Genomic DNA, 16,010 nt, shown 5'->3' on the forward strand with positions numbered 1-16,010 from the left:
GCACACATCTCAGTTACTCAAAGACCAAAGTAACACTATTGAGCACTCAGTTTCAAATGAAAGAAAAGTGCCTCTCAATAAATAGCTGGCCATACATACTGTTGGTGGTAGTCGAGTGTTCAGCCTTATTCTAAAATGGGTTAAAAAAACACATCCTCAACAATCTACACACAATGCCCCATAATGACAAAGCGAAAACAGGTTTTTAGAAATTCTAGCAAATACAAAACAGAAATACCTTATTTACATAAGTATTCAGATCCTGTTTCCAATGAGATGTTTCTAGGAGTCCGCCTGTGATAAATTTAATTGATTGGACATGATTTGGAAAGTCACACACCTGTTTATATAAGGTCCTACAGTTGACAGTGCATGTCAGAGCAAAAACCAAGCCATGAGTTCAAAAGAATTGTCCGTAGAGCTCTGAGACAAGATTGTGTCGAGTCACAGATCTGGGGAAGGGTATCTATACATTTCTGCAGCATTGAAGGTCCCCAAGAACACAATGGCCTCCATCATTCTTAAACGGAAGAAGTCTGGAACCACCAAGACTCTTCCTAGAGCTGGCCGTCCAGCCAAACTGAGAAATCGGGGGAGAAGGGCCTTGGTCAGGGAGGTGACCAAGAACCCGATGGTCACTCTGACAGAGCCCCAGAGTTCCGCTGTGGAGATGAGAGAAACTTCCAGAAGGACAACCATCTCTGCAGCACTCCACCAATCAGATATTTATGGTAGAGTGGTCAGACGAAAGCCACTCCTTAGTAAAAGGCACATTACAGCCCACCGGGAGTTTGCCAAAGGCTACCTAAAGGACTCTCAGACCATGAGAAACAAGATTCTCTGGTCGGATTAAATCTTTGACCTGAATGCCAAGTGTCACATCTGGATGAAACCTGGCACCATCCCTACAGTGGAGCATGGTGGTGGAGATGTTTTTCAGTGGCTGGGACTGGGAGACTAGTCAGGATCGAGAGAAAGATGAACGGAGCAATGTACAGAGAGATCCTTGATGAAAACCTACTCCAGAGAGCTCAGGACCTCAGACTGGGGCGAACGTTCACCTTCCAACAGGACAACGACCCTAAGCACACAGCCAAGACAACGCAGGAGTGGCTTCTGGATACAAGTCTCTGAATGTCCTTGAGTGGCTCAGCCAGAGCCTGGACTTGAATCAGATCTAACTTCTCTGGAGAGACCTGAAAATAGCTGTGCAGCAACACTCCCCATCCAACCTGACAGAGCTTGAGAGGATCTACAGAGATGAATGGGAGAGACTGCCCAAATAGAGGTGTGCCAAGCTTTGTAGCTCGTACCCAAGGCCGTAATCACTGCCAAAGTTGATTCAACATAGTACTGAGTAAAGGGTCTGAATGCTTCTGTAAATGTGATATGTTTTCTATTTTTTATACATTTAATACAAAATCTGTTGAATAAGGCTGTAATGTAACAAAATGTGCAAAACTTCAAGGGCTCTGACTACTTTCTGAATGCACTGTAAAATAATATAATTGCCCATTGTTTTGCATTCAATATAGCTCAGTATTTGTATTATTTATTTTATAGTCTTTCAAGGATGCCAAATATTTTGGAGGTGACTAAGTGTAACGGCTTTCTTCCGTCGAAGGAGAGGAGGACCAAAATGCAGTGTAGTTCGTGTTCAACATGTTTAATGAAAGACGATAATGTGAACACTACACAAATACAAAATAACAACCATGGCAAAACCAAAACAGTCCTATCTGGTGCAGGGAACACAAAGACAGGAAACAAACACCCACAAACCCCAACACAAAACAAGCTACCTAAATATGGTTCCCAATCAGAGACAATGACTAACACCTGCCTCTGATTGAGAACCATATCAGGCCATACATAGAAACGGACAAACTAGACACACAACATAGAATGCCCACCCAGCTCACGTCCTGACCAACACTAAAACAAGGAAAACACAAAAGAACTATGGTCAGAAACATTTCTATATGTTGTAGTATTTAAATATTCAATTTGAGTGAGCTGATTGTCATGAGTGTTTCATGTGACTGTCTTTTTATCTTTTTATTTGTAATGTTACATTTCCATGGCGGTATGGTCCTTTCATACTAAAGAAAGAGGGCTGCTCCAAAGATAGCTGACTACTGCAATTAAACACTGACATAAAGAGAAGAGAGACATACAGAGCAATGAAAAGAAAATGTCATAATGCAATGAATTAATAGTAATGTAGTAACCACCCTTTGCCTTGATGACAGCTCTGCACACTATTGGCATTCTCTCAACCAACTTCATTAGGTAATCACATGGAATGCATTTCAATTAACAGGTGTGCCTTGTTAAAAGTGCATTTGTTTAATTTCTTGCTTAATGCGTTTGAGACAATCAGTTGTGTTGTGACAAGGTAGGGGTGGTATACAGAAGATAGCCCTATTTGGAAAAGACCAAATTCATATTATGGCAAGAACAGCTCAAATAAGCAAAGATAAATGACAGTCCATCATTACTTTTAGACATGAAGGTCAGTCAATACGGAAGATTTCAAGAAGTGCAAATGCAAAATCCATCAAGCGCTATGAGAAAACTGGCTCTCATGAGGACCGCTGTCACACCCTGACCATAGAGAGCCATTGTTTATCCATGGTGTGGTAGGTCAGGGCGTGACTGGGGGTGATCTAGTTTATTTATTTCTATGTGGTGTTCTAGTTTATTTTCTATGTTGGTGATTTGTATGATTCCCAATTAGAGGCAGCTGGTAATCGTTGTCTCTAATTGGGGATCATATTTAAGTAGCTGTTTTTCCCACCTGTGTTTGTGGGATAATGTTTATGTGTTGTTGCATGTTAGCACTCCATTGTCGTTTTGTTTATTCTTTAGTTGTGTGGTTCACGTACTTTAAATAAAAAAAGATGTGGAACCCAGATCACGCTGCACGTTGGTCCGAGTATGCTTCCAACAATCGTGACAACCGCCACAGGAAAGGAAGACCCAGAGTTACCTCTGCTGCAGAGATGGGTTCATTAGAGTTTCCATCCTAAGAAATTGCAGCCCAAATAAATAATTCACAGAGTTCAAGTAACATCTCAACATCAACTGTTCAGAGGAGACTGTGTGAATCAAGCCTTCACAGTGTGATGATGTGGGGGTGCTTTGCTAGTGACACTGCAGGTGATTTACTTAGAATTCAAGGCGCACTTAACCAGCGTGGCTACCACAGAATTCTGCAGCGATACACCATCCCATCTGGTTTGTGTTTAGTGGGGCTATCATTTGATTTTCAAGGGGACAATGACCCAACAGGCTGTGTAAGTGCTATTTGACCAAGAAGGAGAGTGATGAAATGCTGCATCAGATGACCTGGCCTCCTCAATCACCCGACCTCAACCAAACTGAGATGTTTTGGGATGAGTTGGACCACAGAGTGAAGGAAAATCAGCCAACAAGTGCTCAACATATGTGGGAACTCCTTCAAGACTGTTGGGAAAGCATTCCAGGTGAAGTTGGTTGAGAGAATGCTAAGAGTATGCAAAGCTGTCATCAAGGCAAAGGGTGGCTTATTTGAATAATCTGAAATTTTGATTTGTTTAACACTTTTTTTTGGTTACTACATGATTCCATATGTGTTATTTCATAGTTTTGATGTCTTCACTGTTATTCTACCATGTACAAAATAGTTTCAAAAATAAAGAAACTCATGAATGAGTAGGTGTGTCCAAACTTTTGACTGTTACTGTACAATTATATAAATGGTGTAATTTAAAGAGCTGTTGACCACATAATAATATGCTTTTATTCTGTCTGAAAATATAAAAGAGGGGTTTTGTAGTCAGGGAGGAGTGGAGGGTGGGGGTTCAGCCAGATATACATTCAGCAGTCCATCTGTCCTTTCAAGCATCAAAAGACAGTTTAATCGTTCATGACATGACTATGAATGAGACTATTCCTTCCTTTTATATTTTCTGGGAAGAGGGATTGTGCTAGATACTGTTGCATCTCTGTCTTCCTGTAAAACCCAGTGAGTGATTTCCCCATGTACAGTAGTTCCCCTCCCCTCTGTAAAATCCTGGTCTCTTTCTCAATTCATCTTTCCAATGTCCCTCCCTTTCAGGTCTTCTTCTTCAATGTGTTTTGGAGGTGAGGAAAGAAGATACGAGGAATCAATCAAATATTATAATTGAGAAAGAGCCCTTTTGTTGTCTGACGTCTGTATTGTACTGCAGACATAATCAACATCCCTGCTGAGAAGATTAGATTGTGCTACTGTATATATTTTCCTATAAAGCCAAATAGTGAGCTATACCCCAGCTCCACACTTCCCCTCAGTATTAACCTGTTGTTTTTATGATGTCTATAGAGATCCCATAGGGAATTCTGGTCAGCAGTGTGCTGGATTGATGGTGTTAGTATCCTAGATGCCTTCTCCTGCCGTTGTGCCCTTGAGCAAGTCATGCAACCACTAAAACTGCTGCAGTGGTGCTGTACTGAGGTTAGAACTGTTGTTCCAACCCCTCTGTGTGCATGCATGCGTCTCTGACATCCGTTTTGTTATATGCAGTGTTGGGGATTAGTGAAATACAAGTAGTTTGTAGTCTATGGCATTTCAGATTTGCATATGAACATTTTTCACGAAGTAGCTTGGATGTAGTGAACAACTTTTTATCATAACTTTAGTTAAGTAAAGTATATTTTATTAAGGGTAGCTTTAGTGTAACTTAACTTATTCCAGTGTGAAGTCATGGATAGTTTGGTAAACTATATTTTCAGAGTCTCTTCCCAAATACCGGTCTACCGAGTCTATGAACTGAGCGAGACAGTTTGTGTAACCATGCAACCGTCAGTGTAGCTGGCAGTAGATGTTTGTTTACTCTAAATACCTCAAAATTATGTTCATGACCTATAATTTAGTAAATCAAATTTATTTATATAGCCCTTCGTACATCAGCTGATATCTCAAAGTGCTGTACAGAAACCCAGCCTAAAACCCCAAACAGCAAGCAATGCAGGTGTAGAAGCACGGTGGCCAGGAAAAACTCCCAAGAAAGGCCAAAACCTAGGAAGAAACATAGAGAGGAACCAGGCTATGCAGGGTGGCCAGTCCTCTTCTGGCTGTGCCGGGTGGAGATTATAACAGAACATGGCCAAGATGTTCAAATGTTCATAAATGACCAGCATGGTCCAATAATAATAAGGCAGAACAGTTGAAACTGGAGCAGCAGCACGGCCAGGTGGACTGGGGACAGCAAGGAGCCGCCATGTCAGGTAGTCCTGAGGCATGGTCCTTGGGCTCAGGTCCTCCGAGAGAGAGAGAGAAAGAGAGAATTAGATAGAACACACTTAAATTCACACAGGACACCAAATAGGACAGGAGAAGTACTCCAGATATAACAAACTGACCCTAGTCCCCCGACACATAACCTACTGCAGCATAAATACTGGAGGCTGAGACAGGAGGGGTCAGGAGACACTGTGGCCCCATCCGAAGACACCCCCTGACAGGGCCAAACAGGAAGGATATAACACCACCCACTTTGCCAAAGCACAGCCCCCACACCACTAGAGGGATATCTTCAACCACCAACTTACCATCCTGAGACAAGGCCGAGTACGAGTATAGCCCACAAAGATCTCCGCCACGGCACAACCCAAGGGGGGGGGACAGACAGGAAGATCGCATCAGTGACTCAACCCACTCAAGTGACGCAACCCTCCCAGGGACGGTATGAAAGAGCCCCAGTAAGCCAGTGACTCAGCCCCTGTAATAGGGTTAGAGGCAGAGAATCCCAGTGGAAAGAGGGGAACTGGCCAGACAGAGACAGCAAGGGCGGTTCGTTGCTCCAGAGCCTTTCCGTTCACCTTCCCACTCCTGGGCCAGACTACACTCAATCATATGACCCACTGAAGAGATGAGTCTTCAGTAAAGACTTAAAGGTTGAGACCGAGTTTGCGTCTCTTACATGGGTAGGCAGACCGTTCCATAAAAATTGAACTCTATAGGAGAAAGCCCTGCTTCCAGCTGTTTGCTTAGAAATTCTAGGGACAATTAGGAGGCCTGCGTCTTGTGACCGTAGCGTACGTGTAGGTATGTAAGGCAGGACCAAATCAGAGAGATAGTTAGGAGCAAGCCCATGTAATGCTTTGTAGGTTAGCAGTAAAACCTTGAAATCAGTCCTTGCCTTGACAGGAAGCCAGTGTAGGGAGGCTAGCACTGGAGTAATATGATCACATTTTTTGGTTCTAGTCAGGATTCTATCAGCCGTATTTAGCACTAACTGAAGTTTATTTAGTGCTTTATCCAGGTAGAAGGAAAGTAGAGCATTGCAGTAGTCTAACCTAGAAGTGACAAAAGCATGGATTAATTTTTCTGCATCATTTTTGGACAGAAAGTTTCTGATTTTTGCAATGTTACATAGATGGAAAAAGCTGCCCTTGAAAAGGTCTTGATATGTTCTTCAAAAGAGAGATCAGGGTCCAGAGTAACGCCAAGGTCCTTCACAGTTTTATTTGAGACGACTGTACAACCATTAATATTAATTGTCAGATTCAACAGATCTCTTTGTTTCTTGGAACCGAGAACAAGCATCTCTGTTTTGTCCGAGTTTAAAAGTAGAAAGTTTGCAGCCATCCACTTCCTTATGTCTGAAACACATGCTTCTAGCGAGGGCAATTTTGGGGCTTCACCATGTTTCATTGAAATGTACAGCTGTGTGTCATCCGCATAGCAGTGAAAGTTAACATTATGTTTTCGAATGACATCCCCAAGAGGTAAAATATATAGTGAAAACAATAGTGGTCCTAAAACGGAACCTTGAGGAACACCGAACATTACAGTTGATTTGTCAGAGGACAAACCATTCACAGAGACAAATTGATATCTTTCCGACAGATAAGATCTAAACCAGGCCAGAACTTGTCCGTGTAGACCAATTTGGGTTTCCAATCTCTCCAAAAGAATGTGGTGATCGATGGTATCAAAAGCAGCACTAAGGTCTAGGAGCACGAGGACATATGCAGAGCCTCGGACTGATGCCATTAAAAGGTCATTTACCACCTTCACAAGTGCAGTCTCAGTGCTATGATGGGGTTTAAAACCAGACTGAAGCATTTCCTATACATTGTTTGTCTTCAGGAAGGCAGCCTTTTCTAAAATATTTGAGAGGAATGGAAGATTCGATATAGGCCGATAGTTTTTTATATTTTCTGGGTCAAGGTTTGGCTTTTTCAAGAGAGGCTTTATTACTGCCACTTTTAGTGAGTTTGGTACACATCCGGTGGATTGAGAGCCGTTTATTATGTTCAACATAGGAGGGCCAAGCACAGGAAGTAGCTCTTTCAGTAGTTTAGTTGGAATAGGATCCAGTATGCAGCTCGAAGGTTTAGAGGCCATGATTATTTTCATCAATGTTTCAAGAGATATCGTACTAAAACACATGAGTGTCTACGTTGATCCCAGGTCCTGGCAGTTGTGCATACTCAGGACAACTGAGCTTTGGAGGAATACGCAGATTTAATGAGGAGTCTGTAATTTACTTTCTAATGAGCATGATCCTTTCCTCAAAGAAGTTAATGAATTTATTACTGCTGAAGTGAAAGCCAACCTCTCTTGGGGAATGCTGCTTTTTAGTTAGCTTTGTGACAGTATCAAAAATGTTTTTATTTTCCTCAATTAAGGTTGGAAAAATAGGATGATTGAGCAGCAGTGAGGGCTCTTCGATACTGCACGGTACTGTCTTTCCAAGCTAGAAGACTTCCAGTTTGGTGTGGCGCCATTTCCGTTCCAATTTTCTGGAAGCTTGCTTCAGAGCTCGGGTATTTTCTGCATACCAGGGAGCTAGTTTCTTATGACAAATGTTTTTAGTCGTTAGGGGTGCAACTGCATCTAGGGTATTGCGCAAGGTTAAATTGAGTTTCTCAGTTAGGTTGTTGATAGAGGAAATTATGGTTGACATGACTAATTATGTATACATTCCAATCAGAACTGACTAGTCAAAATGCTATAATGTACTGTACATGTGAATTTTCTCTCTTGCTCCCATTCCCAATTGTATATAATGTAGTCAGGAGTTTAGTAACAATGAAGGTCTGTTCCTTAGTTCATTCAGTTGTACAATCTCCAGGTGGTGGGAACGGCCCATCTCCAGACTGTCTAGAATGTTGATTTATACTGACTGGCCTTGACTTCGTGCTGATAACGCGAAGTCTCCAGAGCTAGAGGGCCCCTCTACTTGTGAAATAGATAGAACGTTTAGAAAACGCTGACGTCATTTTCAGTTTATAACCTGTGGAAATATGTGTATGCGGTTAGTACTCTCTTGTAATAAACGCTGTTACCTTTGGCTTTTAAGACTGGTCTCGATCTACTTCATGCATAATTAATGAACTTACAACTCATAAATGAATTAGAAATGAGTGCGAATTGGTTTTGGCAATAAAACATACAGGAATTTAGAATTCCTCTATCAATTTGGTCCTTCGAGCCGGATCTAAATACCCCTCCCTGTTATCTGGAGATAGTACGCTGAAAATCGTGCACGAAACGAGTTCTGACTCGTTTTACTAAAGACCTGACCTCTGAATTGAGGTTCAAATTAAAACAGGCCTGCGTATTATCACAGAGGACAGAGAAGGTGACTAGATTCAAATGAACAATGCTTTCCCAGCCGGCAGCCAGGTAAAGTAGCCTTTATTCTCGAATTTGGGAGGGATTATTTAGGATATTTATTGATTAAAATGTTATGAAGGAGTTGAATTTGATCAATAATAGGTGCTTGAATATTCTGAACAAATAAAATGGGTTTCTACCGGGGGTATTAACCAGGATATCGATAAAAAGGAAGCAGGTCCGAAATTGACCTGAGGTAAGGTGCGCTACCACCAAATAAACTAGAGCTTAATACGGCCTGGTTTTGCAAGCCAAGGATTATTAAGGAGTGATATAGTACGCATTGGAGAATTAGGACGCTTGTTCCGTACAAATAGGATGGCCAATAATTCAATAAACATACCTAAATAAAGTTTTTACCTAATAGTCTATCTGTATATGGGAAGCTGACTGCGGAAAGTAGCAGATAGATATGTTAAAACAGGTGAGGATAAATTAGGCTTGGTGAGAAGGCAGGGTAATTCTAGGCGAACAGAATAAATGAACCTGTACAATGCTGAAAGAAATTAATATCAAATGATAAGTGATTAGTCTAGATTAGTGAGATTCGAGACATTAACGATTGAAAGTCCCAAAAGGAATATCCTATGGGTGAAATGTTCTTGTCCGATCAAAAGTCTTCTATAGACGTGGTTCACAGGAGAAGTCAACTTAGTCTAGAGTAGTGAGATTTGAGACATTTTACGTTGAAAGTCCCAAAAGGAATATCCTATGGGTGAAATGTTATTGTCCGATCAAAAGTCTTCTATGGACGTGGTTCACAGGATGGAAAATACATACTGATTATTTTTAAAGGAACACACACATAGGCAGACAGGATAGTAACTAGAAGTAACTAAGTAACGGTAAATTACAAATTTATAGAACTGCACGCACATAGAATTTAAAATTATATAGAAAGGCATAGATAAGTGTTTAAAAACATTGCTACTAGTAACGATAAGGATTAAGAATGGGGAGAAATGCCTCGAAAGAAGCCCCAGAACTAACGGGAGACAAGCGTTACATGGCACAGAAAGACAAGAGAAACATTGATTTCTGTCTAAGATGGAAAAAGAAATACGATTTTGATGGCCGTCTAAATGTAGAAAAGCTGGAATCCCTTATAAAACAGATACATAAGGAATGTGGTAATAATGTGAAAAAGCAGAATAAACAGGGGTTATACACAGCCGGAGTTTGGCTTTCGGGAGCAAAAAACAGAGAATGGGACGCGCCGAAAAAGAGATTAAATCTAACAAGGTTCGAGAGACACTACCCACTGCTCCCGCAGATAGAGAAGTTAACCAATTGGGTGGGCGTGAGGATAACAAACTATATCTTCCTAGATTATACCAACAATGCAGAGATAATCCAGTTGACGAATTTGTGATTATAAGAATACGGGTGCTGGAGCAACCGGTGAAATTACCACCCAAGTATGTGGATCCCGCGGAAACTAAGAGGTATAATGAAGTTAGAGAAGGAAATAAAGTCGAGAAAAATGAATAAGGTGGGTCAAAAGAAAAATACAAGATGTTTTAATTGTAACAAAATTGGACATTTCGCCCGGGAGTGTAACACTCCACGAAAAAATCGTCAACAGGTTGTAATTTAAATGTAGGGAATAACGGAGAGATATGATACAATTTCGGGCTATCTAGACGTTATAGCATGGTACGTTAAATGTTAGGGTATAGTAAGTTGAGAAGTTTGGTTGGGTTTACTCTGATGATTAGAATTTAAAACTGAACTCAATCTGAATAGGGAATATATATTTTACAAAGGCAGGCAGATTTGTGGCTATAGCCAGCAACGGAATTGCTAGACACTCAATGGGGCTATATAGTGCAACGCTTTGGACTATAAATTAGGTAAGAATAGTTTAATCGTAAAAAGTTGTGATTGTTTTTCCGAGTATGGATTTTTGGTTTGGTAACGCCAGTGAATTCGAACAAAAAGTAACGTATTCTAAACATGATCTGTTTTCCGTTTTCTTTGCGAGGAAAAAATGAAATGTTTTATCTTAAAGGGACAGTGCAGGGTTATCACAGTGGTTTGAGTGTATGGCAGTGTATAAAATATTTTGGGATGACAATTTGAAGATAGACAGAATGAGTTATATGAAACATCAAGAGATTTAAAACGAACGATGTGAAGGGATCATCAGAATTATTGGGTGTCGTTGTGGGAGTGAAAGTTTGGGTTAAGGGGATTTCCCTGTTCCCAGAGACAAGGCATTTTTGAGGCGTGCACTCACTAAGGCTGGTCTGAGTTTCTAATTAGAGAAGTGAATAACGTATTGGGAATAGAGTTGTAATTAAAACACTAAGTCAAAGACGAGACAGGTATTTAGAGCAAAATGGATTCTAAATGATAACAAAGAGACAATTATGATTTATGCCCATCGAAAAGCTTTTATAAAATTGGCAAATTTAGAGATGTTGGTTGGGGTAAATTATAATTCAGGATTTGAACAGATGTGATAAATTAGGTTTGGTTAATCGAACAACAATTATTTACAATTCATTGAAAGTCGTTACGGATTGAGCCAAGATTGAGCGCTTGATGACGTCACTAGCGAAGCACTATTGGTCGCCACAGAAATTACGTTGTGAATGGGGGTAACGGAGAAAATTGTTTGTCTGTTAATTAGTGTTTTGAGTAACTTTTCAGAAGTTGATATAAATTACAAAATACATTTGGTTACAGTAATTTGAGAGTCGCCAGGATAGTCAGAGAAGATGCTAAAAACTATTAGCTGATACGTTAGGTAGGCATCATAAGATTTGTGGCGTTTGTTTGGATTGAACTAGGCTATGGGAGAGAGAGAGACTGGATGTCTGAATCGTAAAACATTGTGATAATGGATTCCAAATGGTTGTCGATTCCAGGTTTGATTGTTTATGTAATTCCAGTGAATTTGAGCACTGTTTTCATTGTGTGGAACTATGTTAGGGTATTTAAAGTTGAAAAGCAACCTCTATAGAAAAACATAACGGCATATGTTTCGGGAAATTAGCTAGGTTGAATTTGGTTATTCGAGCTTTTCTCCTGATACGTAGACATCCGTAACAGGGGCAAGTGGGTTTTTTTCTTGAGGAACTAACAGATGTAAACATGAGTCTCTGAGTAAATTTGCCAAATTTGCATTATAGTAGTGAGTTTCCGTATAGTTTGTTTTTGCTGGTAAAAGTGTTTTGTTTATTTGTTTACTGGTTATGGTCAATTTTAGGGTTTGATTTAACTTAGTTGAACATTGTGTTCTGGCGTGTTTAGAATTCTTTGTTCCGGGACGGATGGGAGTTACCCAAAATAAGTAAATTAAAGGAGCCATGAGAGAATTCGAATGCATATTTATTGAATATCGGGGATTAAATTACGGATTCCTTACACTGAGAAATGTACGACATTTGCGGCAGAGGGAAAAAGTAATGCATTGGAAAATAATGTTATCGGGTTAATTGTATCTAAGGGTAACATGTTCATTTAAGTAAACATATACATTGACGGTGTTTAAAACTTATGATTAATGATTTTAGTTAAAGGGGAATCATCATTAGGTTTAGTTTATAGTTCACTTTTGAGTTTCTGAATCGGAATTAGCATAGCGAATGCTAGTTAGAAGTGTTGTGTTCTTCTGGGAAAATGGATGTTTAAAGGGTCTCAATTTTAGACGTTTCCTGGGATTATAACCTGGGGTAGAGAGCAGCTTTAAACAGCCAAATTGAAAAAGGTCTTGAAATTATACACATAAAACAACTGTTAGAGCTATTTGTTTTAGTGCAAGGGTATTTTAAAGAGGCACGTTCACATATGGAACCTTATGAGATGTTATTTCATGGGTTTTAATTACACAGGTGACTATTTCTATTGTAAGGATAAAGGGTTCTTTATGTCTAATATGGTATGACCTTTTGACCTTGTCATGACTGGCTTCCGAGGTCTGATCAGCCTCGGGGAGAGTCATTTGTATAATGAATGGGGTCATATTGAGTTACTAGTTTTAAGGTAAATTCATTAGAAATGAAGAAGTTTTGGTTGAGGGGTTAGAATTACTGTTTGAACCGCAAATGAGAAAGTGGTTCAGGATTCTGTCTTATAACATTAGCTGGGAAGTTTTTTGAATGGGCTATTAGTTATTTGGTATTGTAACAGAGAGAAAGTCATATTTATCATTGAGAATAAATAGGGGAAGATAACAACATATTTTGAGCCAACAGGGCAGGGAAGAAATTGAGATATTTTTGTTTGGTTTTAACACCTGTGTACAGGAGTGTCAAAAGACGGGGACATTACCTGTGTAATGGGGGAGGGTGTCCGTATGGGGATTACATGATAACCAACTTGGGACAGTTCTGGGATTGGAGAAGAGGATATCCTTATAGCATAGGGGATCCCACAAAGGTGGATAGGTTTTCCATGATATGGGGGAAACCTGGGAGCCCTGTTGAACTTTGTAAAGGTGATGAAATCCTACTTAACCATCAAAACTATTAAGCTCTCTGATGCAGGCACTTACACCCTCAGACTACAAAGGACCGGGACAGACACGATGGGTGTGTTTTCTATTAAGGTACTGCCAAAACCAGAGGTCCCAGACGAACCAGGGCCAGACACACTCCTCTACCACCCCTGGACCGAACCTGCCACCACTGTGTTAAAAATCCCATTCAGGTAATTAATTTTAGACTATTTAGCTATTAATCAATTAGGCACGGAGACTGGTTTTGATGGTAGGGACAATTTGTGGCTGTCTTATACAGAATGGACTTGCTTTGGATATGCTTCTTGCCAGTCAGGGGGGCATCTGCAAGATGTTCGGTGAACAATGTTGCACGTATATTCCTAATAACACCAGTCCAGATGGTAGTATATCTAAGGCCCTTAATGGGCTTGATGCACTATCTGCTGAGATGAGGACCATGGCGGGGGTGGAGGAGTCTGGACTGTTCTCTTGGTTGGGAGCCTGGTTAGGTAAGTACACTGGTATGGTGGTTACTGGATTTCTGACCCTAATTATTGTATTTTTGTTATTGATGTGTTGTGCTGCTTGCATCATACTGTGTTTTAAGAAGTCTGTTACAGATGTGGTGAAGGCTTCAGGCATGATGCCTTTGCTTGATGCTCCAGTTGGAGACGCTGATACTGAAGCATGCTTTCAGGGGAGGATGAGACTGACTGAGGATGACCCATGTATGTTTGTTCTCCCTGTCGTGAAGGGTGGCATGGTGCCCACCTGATGCAGGATAGGAGTAGCTAAGAGGACCAGATGGGTTATAATAATGCTTTGTTCTGCTTTACTCTGTTTTCCATGACCAAAGTTTTATTCCACACTTTGCAACACATATTAAATCCATGTTATTGTCAGATAGAATACTGAGGGTCCCCAAGGAGAGGGCTTGTTAGTATAGGAAGGATTTGTAATATGGTTAGCATTTATTAGACCTTGATTGATTATTATAAGTTTTAAATAGTATTACATTTAACAGGAATATAGGACATCTATGATGATTTAGGATTATTGTTAGGATTAAGATAGATTGATTAAGGAAATGTAAGGACTTTAGAGAAAAGCTGCTCATAGACATGTTTTTTTCTAAAAGAAAATCCATGAGTTTAGATAAAGCCAAACAGTGAGACATGTAGTTCAAATTTGGGAACGTGAGAAACAGAGCCACAGGCAGACAGAAGAGCCCTCCCCCACACTGCAGAGACCTTGAAGGTTGGAGAGCAGAGAGAAGTTTTAGAAGGGGAGCCAGGACGAGCAAAGATAACATAGTGTGTAGATAACAGTTACTGAGTGGAGACAAAAGCGAGAATTGGACATGTGGAAAATGAAAGGGGCACTCCTAAATGATAATGTCAGACATAAGGATAATTCACTAAATCTTACCTAAGTCATTGTGTAAGAATAAGGCAAGGTTGTTACCTGGGCAGAGCCAGGTAACAAAGGGGGGATGGATAAATAGTGTTCTAGAATAGGATGTGACCTATGGGATAATTAACTAATAAAAAAACGAATAAGAAACTGTTTTATTAACCAAACCTGTATGTCCAAAAGTTTATGCACTACAGGTGAACTACAGGTGAAGTCACTCAATCCAGTCCCATAGGCCTGTTGGGGGGACCATACCAAGGCCATCTGGTGACAGCTAGCTGAAAGAGCTACTCGGATTCATATCGCACTGCGGGAGGGTAAGGCACATTTGACACTGTCAAACAATAACAGAGTTCGAGAGGAGAACTGGAATTAACAGAATTCTGGGGGCCATCTCTCGAATGAAAAATACCTTACCTGTCCTTTCCTCACTGTTGTTGTTCATAGAAGTGAAGATGTGTCTGGCTCTTGCTAAGCGATGTGTTCTTGTCAGGATTTGGCCAGGGTTGTTCCGGGTTTTGGTCAGTAGATGTCCCCATTGTGCTTTTTGTCCCTATGTTTTTCCCTTGATCCCCATTTATTATTTGCACCTGTGTCTCGTTTCCCCTGATTGTATTTAAACCCTTTGTTTCCCTCAGTTCTGTGCTCTGTGTTTGTATGTTAGCACCCTGCCCTAGTGTTCTGTGTGCTCTTGTCGATTCCGGGTGAAGTTCTTGTGGTATTCTTTTTTTTGTTTTTGTTTATTTTTGGTGAGTTTCTTTTGAGGTCTTTTTGTGTTTTTCCTTCCACCTTTTGGATTTGCCATTTTTTGTATTTTAGGATTTTTTCTTTATTAAATTACACCGTCTTAAGTACTGCTGTGTCTGCCTCATCTTCTGGGTTCTGCTGTCTATTCGTGGCTCAATTGGTTAAGTGACTGTTTCTCACTCCGGAGACCCAGGTTCGAAACCGGGTCCTGACAGAAACACAGAGCCAAAAATGAACCCAGAGGCAGCCAGTTCCCAGGACCTTTTTTCCACGCTGTCCCACCACCAGGAGACTGTCCAACGCCACGAAGCCGTCCTGGTTCAGCAAGAGGCCTTAATGGCTAGACATTCTCATCTTCTGTCGGAGATGCTGACTTCCATTAAGCAAATATCTGCTCGACTTACCCCGGCAACAGTTTCCGTCCCAGTACCTCAGGTTCACGTACCCATGGCAGTTAACCCCCTGGCTGAACCTCGTCTTCCACCTCCCCAACGGTTCTCAGGTGATCCAAGTGCTTGTAAAGGCTTTCTACTCAATGTTCTCTCTCCTTTGAGCTGCAACCCTCGTCGTTTCCCACCGACCGGTCTAAGATCGCATATATCATTACCCTGCTGTCGGAAAAAGCCCTGGCCTGGGCTACTGCTGTGTGGGATGCCCATAGTTCCTGCTGTGCCAGCTACTCTGCCTTTGCTGAGGAATTCAAACGAGTGTTTCAAGGCCCAAGCAGTGGTTCTGACTCAGCCAAACAGC

Source organism: Oncorhynchus masou, chromosome 31 (genome assembly GCF_036934945.1).
Source record: "Oncorhynchus masou masou isolate Uvic2021 chromosome 31, UVic_Omas_1.1, whole genome shotgun sequence".
Lineage (NCBI taxonomy): Eukaryota > Metazoa > Chordata > Actinopteri > Salmoniformes > Salmonidae > Oncorhynchus > Oncorhynchus masou.